This window comes from Hemitrygon akajei, chromosome 2, assembly GCF_048418815.1.
Source record: "Hemitrygon akajei chromosome 2, sHemAka1.3, whole genome shotgun sequence".
NCBI classification, from domain to species: Eukaryota; Metazoa; Chordata; class Chondrichthyes; order Myliobatiformes; family Dasyatidae; genus Hemitrygon; species Hemitrygon akajei.
In genome coordinates, this window is record NC_133125.1 from 43,118,878 (window position 1) to 43,131,410 (window position 12,533).

The following is a 12,533-nucleotide window of genomic DNA, read 5'->3' on the forward strand; positions in this document are numbered from 1 at the left end:
CGAGGGGGAATTTCTTTACTCAGAGAGTGGTAGCTGTGTGGAATGAGCTTCCAGTGGAAGTGGTAGAGACAGGTTTGGTATTGTCATTTAAAGTAAAATTGGATAGGTATATGGACAGGAAAGGAATGAAGGGTTATGGGCTGAGTGTGGGCCAGTGGGACTATGTGAGAGTAAGCGTTCGGCACGGACTAGAAGGGCCGAGATGGCCTGTTTCCATGCTGTAATTGTTATATGGTTGTATATTGGCATATTGCTCTACCTGCAAGTTAACCTTTTGCAAACTTTAGTTAACCTACTCCTCCACGAGTACTCACATATCTCTTTGCAACTCTGATTTTTGAATTTACCCCCCATTTAGAAAATAATCTGGACCTCTATTATTTCTGTTAAAATTCATGACCATACACTTCACTGCACTACATTCCATCGGTCACTTCTTTGTCCATTTCCCCAATCTGTCAAAGTCCTTCTGCAGACACTCTACTTCCTCAGCACCACCTGCCCCTCCACCTATCTTGGTATCATCCACAAACCTGGTCACAAGGCCATCAATTCCGTCATTCAAATCATTGAAGTATGATGTAAAAAGAAGCAGTCCCAGCACTGCCCCTGGAGAACACCAGTTGTCACCGGCAGCTAACCAGGAGAGGTCCCCTTTATTCCCACTCCTTGCGTCCTGCCAGTCAACCAACCTTCTATCCATGCCAGCAGTGTTCCTAATTTTAAATCTGTTTCCTGAGTTCAAGAGCCAGATACAAAATCTATGTAAATGAAACTGCATATGCTGGAAATTTGAAATAGAACAGAAATACTCAGCAGCTCATTCAGATTCTGTGGAAGTAGAATCAAAATTAAACATTCCAGTTTGAACATCTTTCTTTGGATGTGTATAAAGACTTTTTTCTCTTTATTTTTCCTTTGGTTATGTCAAATAAGTGAAACTAATGAAAGGTCTTGACCAGAAACATTGTCTTTATTCGTACTCATTTCCTAGATGCTGCCTGGCCTGCTGAGGTCCTCCAACATTTTCTGTGTATTGCTTGAATTTCCAACATCTGCAGATTTTCTCTTGTAGTTGATACTAAGTTGTGACCGAAGTGAGCTATTGTCTGCTATTTTGAGCTATTATTGCCTGCTATATTTCAGTTCTGTTCCTCTAGATCTAATCTTATGTTTTGGAACTTATATGATTCATGTACTTTTTTTAGACATTTGAGAATCTGTGCTATTTATTCCTTCGGTTAGCATAACTGCAGCTTGCCACTCACAATAAGTTGCCCCATAGTGATGCATAAGCTCTGAGTGGATGCTGAAATGAGCAGAGACAGCGTGAAGTCGGTGTGCTCCCTTCTTTGGAGTTAACTGCTGCATGATTAGTTATTTTTCACAGTCCCCTTGACTACTTTCGAGAGCTATCGAAATTATGCTTTTCGTTTTCACAAAATATAAGTAGCATTCTCAGTCTTTAGTACAGTGTACCGACTTAATTTGAAATTAATGTACTAGTCATACAGCCATGCTTTTGCAAATTTATTGATATATTTTGTCCCAATCCTTCTCTACTTCAATTATTGGCATCTATTATCTCTTGCTTAATAGCCATTCAGCTGCCTTTTCCCTACATAAGACATAGGACCAGAATTAGGCCATTCAGCCCATTGAGTCTGCTCCACCATACCATCATGGCTGATCCCAGATCCCACTCAACTCCATACACCTGTCTTGTCGCCATATCCTTTGGTGCCCTGACCAATCAGGAAACTATCAACTTCCGCTTTAAATATACTGATGGTCTTGGCCTCCACCGCAGTCTGCGGCAGAGCATTCCAGAGATTCACAACTCGCTGGCTCAAAAAATTCCTCCTTATTTCTTTTCTAAAAGATCACCCCTCAATTCTGCGGCTGTACCCTCTAGTTCTGGATACCCCACCATAGGAAACATCCTTTCCACATCCATCCTGTCTGGTCCTTTCAACATTTGGTAGGTTTCAATGAGATCCCCCTGCATTCTTCTAAATTCCAGTGAGTGCAGGTCCAAAGCTGCCAAATGCTTCTTATATGTTAATCCCTTCATTCCTAGAATTAACCTTGTGAACCTTCTCTGGACTCTGTCCAATGACAACATGTCCTTTCTGAGATATGGGGCCCAAAACTGTTGACAGTACTCTGAAGTGCAACCTGACTAGTGTCTTATAAAACCACAACATTATCTTCTTGTTTTTATATTCCATTCCCCTTGAAATAAATGACAACATTGCATTAGCTATCTTTACCACAGACTCAACCTGTAAATTAACCTTTTTGGAGTCTTGTACAAGGACTCCCAAGTCCCTCTGCACCTTCTCATTTAGATAAAAGTCTGCACTATTGTTCCTTTTACCAAAATGCATTATCATACATTTCCCAACACTGTATTCCATCTGTCAGTTTTTTGCCCATTCTTGTTTGTCTAAGTCCTTCTGCAATCACATTGCTTCCTCAGCACTACCTACCCGTCCACCTATGTTCATATCGTCCGCAAACTTTGCCACAAAGCCATCGATTCCATTATGTAAATCATTGCCAAACAATGTGAAAAATAGCGGTTCCAGTACTAACCCCCGAGGAACACCACTAGTCACTGGCAGCCAACTAGAAAAGGCCCCTTTCTTTTACCACTCGCTGCCTCATGCCTGTCAGGCATTCTTCTAACCATGCCATATCTTTCCTGTAACACCACAGGATTTTATCTTATTAAGCAGCCTCATATGTGGCATCTTATCAAGCACCTTCTGAAAATCCAAGTAAATGACATCACTTCCTCTCCTTTGTCCACCATGACTGTCCCTTCCTCGAAGAACTTTTAACAGATTTGTCATGCATGATTTCCCTTTATAGAAACCATGCTGACTTTGGCTTATTTTATCATGAGTCTCCAAGTACCCCAAAATCTCATCCTTAATAATAAGACTCCAACACTTCCTCAATTACTGAGGTTATGCTAACTGACCTAAGATTTCCTCTGCCTTCCTCCTTTCTTAAAGAGTTGAGTGACATTTGCAGTCTTCCAGTCCTCCAGGACCATGACAGAATCAAGTGATTCTTGAAAGATCATGACCAATGCATCCATTATCTCTTCAGCAATCTCTCTCAGGACTCTGGGATGTAGTCCATCTGGTCCAGATGACTTATCCACCTTAAGATCTTTGAGTTTGCCTAGCACTTTTTCTTTTGTAATAGCAATGACACTCACTCCTGCTCTCTGACACTCATGGACCTCTGGCACACTGTTACTATCTTCCACAGTGAAGATTGATGCAAGGTAAAGTCATCTGCCATTTCTTTGTTACCCTCACCAGCATCATTTTCCAGTCATCCAATATCAACTCTCACCCCCTTTTACTCATTTATATAACTGAAAAAACTGCTTTATATTATTGGCTAGTTTGCCCTCCTATTTCATCTTTTCCCTCCTTATAGCTTTTTTAGATACATTTTGCTGGATTTAAAAAGCTTCCAAATCATCTAACCTCTCAGTTACTTTTGCTACCTTATATGCCCAAGGAAACTTGGCTTTTATGCAGTCCTTAACTTCCCTTGTCAGCCAAGGTTGCCTAACCCTGCCATTTGAGAACTACTTCTGTGGGACATATCTATCCTGTGCCTTGTGAACTATTTCCAGGATCTTCAGCCATATCTGCTCTGCCATCATCCCCACCAGTATCCTCTTCAAATCCACCTGGACAAGCTCCCCTCTCATGTCTCTGTAATTCCCTTTATTCCATTGCGATACTGATACATGTGACTTGTGCTTCTCCCTCTCAAATTGCAGTATGAATTCAGTCATATTATGATCACTACATCCTAAGGGTTCCTTTACATTAAGCTCTCTAATAAGATCTGGGTTATTACACAACACTCAATCTAAGATCGCCTTTACTCAAGCACAAGCTGCTCTAAAAAGCCATCTCATAGGCATTCAACAAACTCTCCTTCTTGCGATCCAACACCAACCTGATTTTCCCAATCCCTTGCATATTAAAGTCCCCCATTGCAATCATGACATTACCCTTATTGCGTGCCTTTTTCAGCTCCCTTTGCTTTCTCAACCCCACGTCTTGGCTACTATTTGGAGGCTTATATATGATTCCCATAATGAATTTTTTACCCTTGCAGTTTCTTAACTCTACCCACAAATATTCAACATTCTCTAACCCTATGTCACCTCTTTCTAAAGATGTAATTCTATCTCTTACCTACAGAGCCACACCACCACCTATGCCTTCCTGCCTGTCCCTTCGATACATCCTTTGATGTTAAGCTCCCAACTAAGGCCTTCTTTCTGCCACGACTCAGTGATGCCCACGGTGTCACACCGACCAATCTCTTAATTGAGCCATGAGTTCGTCTGCCTTATTCTGAACGCTGTGCACATTTAAATTCAGCATCTACAGCAGTCCTGCATTCTTCACCCTTTCGAATATTGCCTCTGTGGTACAACTTAACTCTTTGCTCTGTCTGCATTTGTACCCAATCATTGGCTTGTCCTTCCTTACATTCATGTTACACCCATCATCTACTTGTAAACCTGCTAGCCCATCCTCAGCTCTATCATCCTGGTTCCTATCCCCCTGCCATACTAGTTTAAACCACTCCCAACAGCTGTAGTAAGCCTGCCCTCAAGAATATTGGTCTCCCTCAGATTCAAGTGCCACCCTTCCCTTATGTACAGGTCCCACCTGCCCCAGAAAAGGTCCCAATTATCCAGAAATCTGAATCCCTGCCCCCTGCTCCAATTCTTCAGCCTCATATTTATCTACCACATCATTCTATTCCTATCCTCATTGTATGGCATAGACAGCAATCCCGAGGTAACTACCTTTGAAGTCCTGCTTCTCAACTTCCTTCCTAACTCCCTCTGTTCTGTTTTCAGGACCTCCTCCCTTTTTTTATTTATGTCGTTGGTACCAATATGTACCACAATTTCTGGCTGCTCATCCTCACTTTTCAGGATATTGTGGACGCGTTCAGAAACATCGCAGACCCTGGCACCTGGGAGGTGTTTCTTTATCACATTCGCAGAATAAGTTGTCTGTCTCCCTAATTATAAGGTCCCCTGTTATTGCTGCCATCCTCTTCAGTTTCCTACCCTTCTGAGCCACGGGGGCAGACTCAGTGCCAGAGGCACTGTTGAAGGGGATGGCCGCAGGGGTGTTCTCCACTATCTGATGTTCTCCCTTTCCTCTCCTGGCAGATAGCCTTTTATCTGTCTTCTGTAGCCTTGGGGTGACTACTTTTCTGTAGCTCTTGTCTGTCACCTCTTCTCATTCCCTAACTAGCCAAAGGTCATTGAGCTGCAGGTCCATTTCCTTAATACGTTCACTAAGGAGCTGCTTGTGTTGTTGTTCAGTCGTTAAGTTGAGTCCGACTCTTCATGGCCTCATAGACCATAGGGTTTTCATGGCACGATACAGAAGTAGATTGCCAGGCCTTTCTTCCACACAGATACCGCTGCTGTCCAGGTTGGGATCCGGCAGGGTTTGAACTCAGGACCATCTGCCTTGAAGAGACTACTACAGCATCAGCCGGCCCACCACCAGGAGCTGGTAGTCTCCCGGAAATTTCACATCTGACACCCAGAACAGATCACTGGTCATGTAGACATACAGTCTATTCTTTCGAAAGTTAAATAAGGAATGAACATACGTACTTACCTTACCTTTGCCTGTTCACACCTCTGCCTGTTGAACTAAAGCCTTACCACTCTAATTCAGACCACTCCTACCACGATCACTCCCATGATGACCGCTCTGCTAGACGGTACCCCTCTTTTATGGAGACTGGGTTTTTAAAGCTCTTTGCTGGACTTGTGCAGGAATGCTTCTACTGCATCTGCACCGTACTCCAAAGTTCTGATGCACGTTCGTGTTCTGGTATCCTTGAGATTATTGTGCTGGATGCTGTTGAAACCCTTTAAATTAAATATAGTACATCTGTATTGTGCTAACCTAAATTTTCTGTCATTTAAAATAAGTAAGTCTTGTTAAACTTAACATTATGAAGTTTGCACACCATTTTCCTAGAGATTTCATTCATTCATATTTGAGCAACAATCCATTGCTATGGCAGCCAGTTAACTAAATAGTCATAAATCTCTGGATGTTCAATGTCTCTTTTTAAATGTAAAATCGTTTTCCCTTGTATAGTCTGCTTATTCCTTCCCAATACATTTTGATACATGTGTAAGTAGTATCATTACAATTTTTTCCCAAACTTTAATGTGGAGGAAATCCATCTGGAGTAGTGGTTTTATCCTCAATGAATTTGAATGATTATAAATGTTCTGCTGAAAGGTCATTCACCTGAAATGTTGCCTCTGTTTCTTTTTCCACAGTTAAGTGGAAACATTTGCTCAGCAAACCAGAACCATTATTTGTGTTGCTTTCATAATTCTACTTTGACTAGGAACAAAAACAATACAATAAAATAATACAAACAAATGTTTGATTCATGTATTCTCGATTGAGATTATTTATTATTAGAAACATAGAAAACCTACAGCACAATACAGGCCCTTCGGCCCACAAAGCTGTGCGGAACATGTCCCTACCTTAGAAATTACTAGGCTTACCTATTGCTTAGCCATCTCCTCCTTGCATTTGAATTTGTGGCTTTTCTGACCAGAACAACAGCTAGTTTTGTTCTAAAAGAATTTGAAGGGTTCAGAGCTACAGAGGGCTAAAGACCCTTTCATGATGAAAGTGGATCAGTGGCACAGCAGAGGCATTGCTGGGAAAATGTTGAGCGGGGGAGAAATGGAAGGTTTAGGAACAGGAAAGCGTGTTGGAACTTGTGAGATTAAAGGGGCAGTGACGAAGTGGGAGCCCTGTAAATGGTTTTCAAAATGCAGGAATGGTTTTCAAGTACATAAGGAAATAGAAAACAAAAACTTGAAGTTTGTTATCGAAACTCTGCTGAACAAGGTTGGTAGAGTAGCACCCAAGCATGAGATGGACTTGGGAGTGTGTAAAATGCGGTTTGTTTATATTGTACTGAGATAATTGGAAATGAAGTTTTCAATACTTCCTTTGGAAGAATTGATCTTCAGGAAAAACAGAAAAAAGATGGTAAACAATGTATTATTGTAAGATTGTAAACAACAAATAGCAGAAAGTGAGTATAGACACACTCCTAAGCAGTCCCTTGGAGCTGAGGATAACTTTCTCAGGTGTGTAGGTTGATGTGGGAGCTGCAGACACCTGAGCAGAAGTGCCAGACAGAACAGCAGAATAGACAGCTGGTAAGGTGGTTCACGCCTTTTCCAGTTTACACTGGGTTTCCACATGCACCGATGCATGGTTCTGAGGTTCTCAGTGCCATCCTGATGCTCTTTCCCATTCGGAGCACCATGAGCCAGGAATTTACAGGAATCAATGTGTGGTTAGAACATAGAATATAGCAAACCTAACAATACAACAATACGGTATTGTATATAACAAGACGGGCCCTTCAGCCCACAAAGCTCTGCCGAACTTGTCCTTACGTAACGAATTACCTATGGTTACCCATAGCCCTCTATTTTTCTGAGCTCCAGGAGTTTCTTCAAAGACCCTATCATATCCGCCTCCACCACCGTTGCCAGCAGCCCATTCCACGGTCTCACCACTCTCTGCGTAAAAAAAAACTTACCCCTGACATTTCCTCTGTATCTACTTCCAAGCACCTTAAAACTGTGCCCTCAATGCTAGCCACTTCGGCCCTGGGAAAACACCTCTGACTATCCACACAATCAATGCCTCTCATCATCTTATACACCTCTATCAGGTCACCTCTCATCCTCTGTTGCTCCAGGGAAAACAGGCCGAGTTCACTCATCCTATTCTCATAAGGCATGCTCCCCAATCCAGGCAACATCCTTGTAAATCTCCTCTGCACCCTTTCTATGGCTTCCACATCCTTCCTGTAGTGAGGTGATCAGAACTGAGCACAGTACTCCAAGTGGGGTCTGACCAGGGTCCTATATAGCTGCAACATTTCCTTTCAGCTCGTAAACTCAATCCCACGATTGATGAAGGGTGTTGCATTTTTTTCATGGAAGCTTCAAGACAATCTCTGAATCATTTTCTTTGTGCGCCTTGGAGTTTGTTTCTGCAGTGGAGCTTGGTAGAGAGTGTCTGTTTTAGGATTCAGATAGCAGAAATGCAAATAACATTGCCCACACAACGGAGGTGACTGGGTGTAAATAGTGCTTCAGTGCTGCAGATACTGACTGCAGGACACTAATGTTGGTTCTCTTAACTCTTCCAGTGGTCTTGCAAATATGGCATTGGTGGCATCTTTCCAGTACCCACTATGGATGGAACAAATCTCAGAGCATAGGGGAGGGCTGATAAACCATGTTGTCCAATAGACCAAGTGCTTGTGTGTTAGATTGAGGTCTTGATCATCTTTGCCTGTTTTCATGTTTGTGAAAAGTTGTCTGGAATTCCACTATGAATGTTTTCCCGCAGTGAAAGGTGACACACAGTGAAATATAGAAACGTAGAAAACATACAGCACAATACAGGCCCTTCGGCCCACAAAGCTGTGCTGAACACGTCTCTACCTTAGAACTACCTAGGCTTTACCCATAGCCCTCTATTCTTCTAAGCTACATGTAGCTATCCAGGAGTCTGTTAAAAGACCCTATCGTTATCGCCTTCACCGCCATCGGCAGCCCGTTCCATGCACTCACCACTCTCTGCATAAAAACTTACCCTGACATCTCCTCTGTACCTACTTCCCAGCACCTTAAATCTATGCCCTCTTGTGCTAACCATTTCAGCCCTGGGGAAAAGCCTCTGACTATCCACACGATGAATGCCTCTCATTATCTTGTACACCTCTATCAAGTTGCCTCTCATCCTTTGTCACTCCAAGGAGAAAAGGCTGAGTTCACTCAACCTATTCTCATAAGGCATGCTCCCCAATCCAGGCAACATCCTTGTAAATCTCCTTTGCATCCTTTCTATGGTTTCCATGTCCTTCCTGTACTGAGGCGACCAGAACTGAGCACAGTACTCCAAGTGGGGCCTGATCAGGGTCCTATATAGCTGCAACATTACCTTTTGGCTCTTAAACTCAATCCCACGATTGATGAAGACCAGTGCACAGTATGCCTTCTTAACCGCAGAGTCAACCTGCGTAGCAGCTTTGAGTGTCCTATGGACTCGGACTCCAAGATCCCTCTGATCCTCCACACTGCCAAGAGTCTTACTATTAATACTATATTCTGCCATCATATTTGACCTACCAAAATGAATCACCTCATACTTATCTGGGTCGAACTCTGTCTGCCACTTCGCAGCCCAGTTTTGCATCCTATCAATGTCTCATTGTAACCTCTGACAGCCCTCCACACTATCCACAACACCTCCAACCTTAGTGTCATCAGCAAATTTACTAACCCATTCCTCCACTTCCTCATCCAGGTCATTTATAAAAATCACAAAGAGTAGGGGTCCCAGAACAGATCCTTGAGGCACACCACTGGTCACCAACCTCCATGAAAAATATGATCTGTCTACAACCACTCTTTGCTTTCTGTGGGCAAGCTAGTACTGGATCCACAAAGCATTGTCCCCTTGGATCCCATGCCTCCTTAATTTCTCAATAAGCCTTGCTAAAATCCATATACACTATATCTATGGCTCTACTTTCATCAATGTGCTTAGTCACATCGTCAAAAAATTCAACCAGGCTCATAAGGCATGACCTGCCTTTGACAAAGCCACGCTGACTATTCCTAATCATATTACACCTCTCCAAATGTTCATAAATCCTGCCTCTCAGGGTCTTCTCCATCAACTTACCAACCACTGAAATAAGACTCACTGGCCTATAATTTCCTGGGCTATCCCTACTCCTTTTCTTGAATAAGGGAGCAGCATCCAACACACTCCAATCCTCTAGAATCTCTCCCGTCGTCATTGATGATGCGAAGATCATCGCCAGAGGCTCAGCAATCTCCTCCCTCGCTTCCCACAGTAGCCTGGGTTACATCCCATCTGATCCTGGTGACTTATTTAATTTGATGCTTTCCAAAAGCTCGAGCACATCCTCTTTCTTAATATCTACATTCTCAAGCTTTCCAGTCCATGGCAAGTCATCCTTACAATTGCCAAGATCATTTTCCATAGTGAATACTGAAGCAAAGAATTCATTAAGTACCTCTGCTATTTCCTCTGGTTCCATACACACTTTTCCATTGTCACACTTGATTTGTCCTATTCTGTCACGTCTTATCCTCTTGCCCTTCACGTACTTATAGAATGCCTTGGGGTTTTCCTTAATCCTGTCCGCCAAGTCCTTCTCATGGCCCCTTCTGGCTCTAATTTCATTCTTAAGCTTCTTCCTGCTAGCATCATAATCTTCTAGATTCATATCATTACCTAGTTCTTTGAACCTTTCATACGCTCTTCTTCTTGACTAGATTTACAACACCCTTTGTACACCATGGATCCTGTACCCTACCATCCTTTCCATGTCTCATTGGAACATACCTACTCAGAACCCCACACAAATATCCCCTGAACATTTGCCAGATTTCTTCCTGTATGTTTCCCTGAGAACATCTGTTTTCAATTTATGCTTTCAAGTTCCTGCGTGATAGCCTCATAGTTGCCCTTACTCCAATTAAACTTTTTCCTAACTTGTCTGTTCCTATCCCTCTCCAATGCTATGGTAAAGGAGATAGAATTGTGACCACTATCTCCAAAATGCTCTCCCACTTAGAGACCTGACACCTGACCAGGTTCATTTCCCAATACCAGATCAAGTACAGCCTCTCCTCTTGTAGGCTTATGTACATGTGGTGTCAAGAAACCTTCCTGAACACACTTAACAAGCTCCACCCCATCTAAACCCCTCACTCTAGGGAGATGCCAATCAATATTTGGGAAATTAAAATCTCCCACCACAACAACCCTGTTATTATTACTCCTTTCCAAAATCTGTCTCCCTATCTGCTCTTCGATGTCCCTGTTACTATTGGGTGGTCTATAAAAACACACACAGTAGAGTTATTGACCCCTTTCTATCCTAACTTCTACCCACAGAGGCTCCATAGACAACACCTCCATGACTTCCTCCTTTTCTGCAGCCATGACACTATCTCTGATCAACAGTGCCAGGGATATTATTCTCTTATTCCTCCCTCCCTGTCCTTTCTGAATCATCTAAAGCCTGGGACTTGAAGTAGCCATTCCTGCCCCTGCACCATCCAGGTCTCTGTAATGGCCACAACATCATAGCTCCAAGTGCTGATCCACACTCTAAGCTCATCTGTTTATTCATGATACTCCTCGCATTAAAATAGACACATCTCAAACCATCGGACAGAGCGCGTCCCTTCTCTATCACCTGCCTATACTTCCTATCGCCCTGTCTCCAAACTTACTCTATTTGTGAGCCAACCTCCCTTTCCTCTGTCACTTCATTTCGGTTCCCACCCGCCAACAATTCTAGTTTAAGCTCTCCCCAATAGTCTTAGCAAACCTTCCCACCAGGATGTTGGACCCCTGGGATTCAAGTGCAACCTGTCCTTTTTGTACAGGTCACACCTGCCCCAGAAAAGGTCCAATGATCCAGAAATCTGAATCCTTGCTCCCTCCTCCAATCCCTCAGCCACGTATTTATCCTCCACCTTATTTTATTCCTACACTCACTGTCGTGCGGCACAGGAAGTAATCTCGTGATTACTACCTTTGAGGTCCTGCTTCTCAACTTCTTTCCTAACTCCCTGTAGTCATTTTTCAGGACCTCCTCCCTTTTCCTACCTATGTCGTTGGTACCAATATGTACCATGACATCTGGTTGTTCTTCCCACTTCAGGATATCATGTCCATGGTACATCCCGGACCCTGGCACCTGGGAGGCAAACTGCCATCCGGGTTTCTTTTCTGCGTCAACAGAAATGCCTATCTGACCCCCTAACTATAGAGTCCCCTATCACTGCTGCCATCCTCTTTCTTTCCCTACCCTTCTGAGCCACAGGGCCAGTCTCTGTGCCAGAGGCACGGCCGCTGTTGCTTCCCCCAGGTAGGACATGCCCCTCAACAGTCCTCAAGCACGAATACTTATTATCAAGGGGGACAGCCACTGGGGTACTCTCTAGTACCTGCTTCTTGCCCTTCCATCCCCTGACTGTTACCCACTTCTCTGTCTCCTGTGGTCCCGGATTGACTGTATAGCTCCTCTGTCACCTCCTCACTCTCCCTGACCAGACGAAGGTCATTGAGCTGCATCTTCAGTTCCCTAACGTGGTCTCTAAGGAGCTGCAGCTCAACGCTCCTGGTGCAGATGTGGTCGCCCGGGAGGCTGGGAGTCTCTAGGACTTCCCACATCTGACACCGAGCACAGAAAACCGGATCACACACATACCCTCTGTCTTTATTTTAAACAGATAACCTACCTGGCCTTGACCCTTTATCGCCAAAGCCCTCCTACTCTGTCTCCCTGTACTCTGTAAATGTGTCTTCCTTTTAAACTCTTCCCTCTGTTCTCACTGGCCAACC

The 12,533-nt window shown here is 43.5% G+C and overlaps 1 protein-coding gene across 3 annotated transcripts in view; it reads left to right on the forward strand.

The window, feature by feature from the left end:
• The window catches only part of aopep (aminopeptidase O (putative)), a 218,363-nt gene that overhangs the window by 195,545 nt on the left and 10,285 nt on the right, over positions 1-12,533 (forward strand). The window lies entirely within an intron of this gene.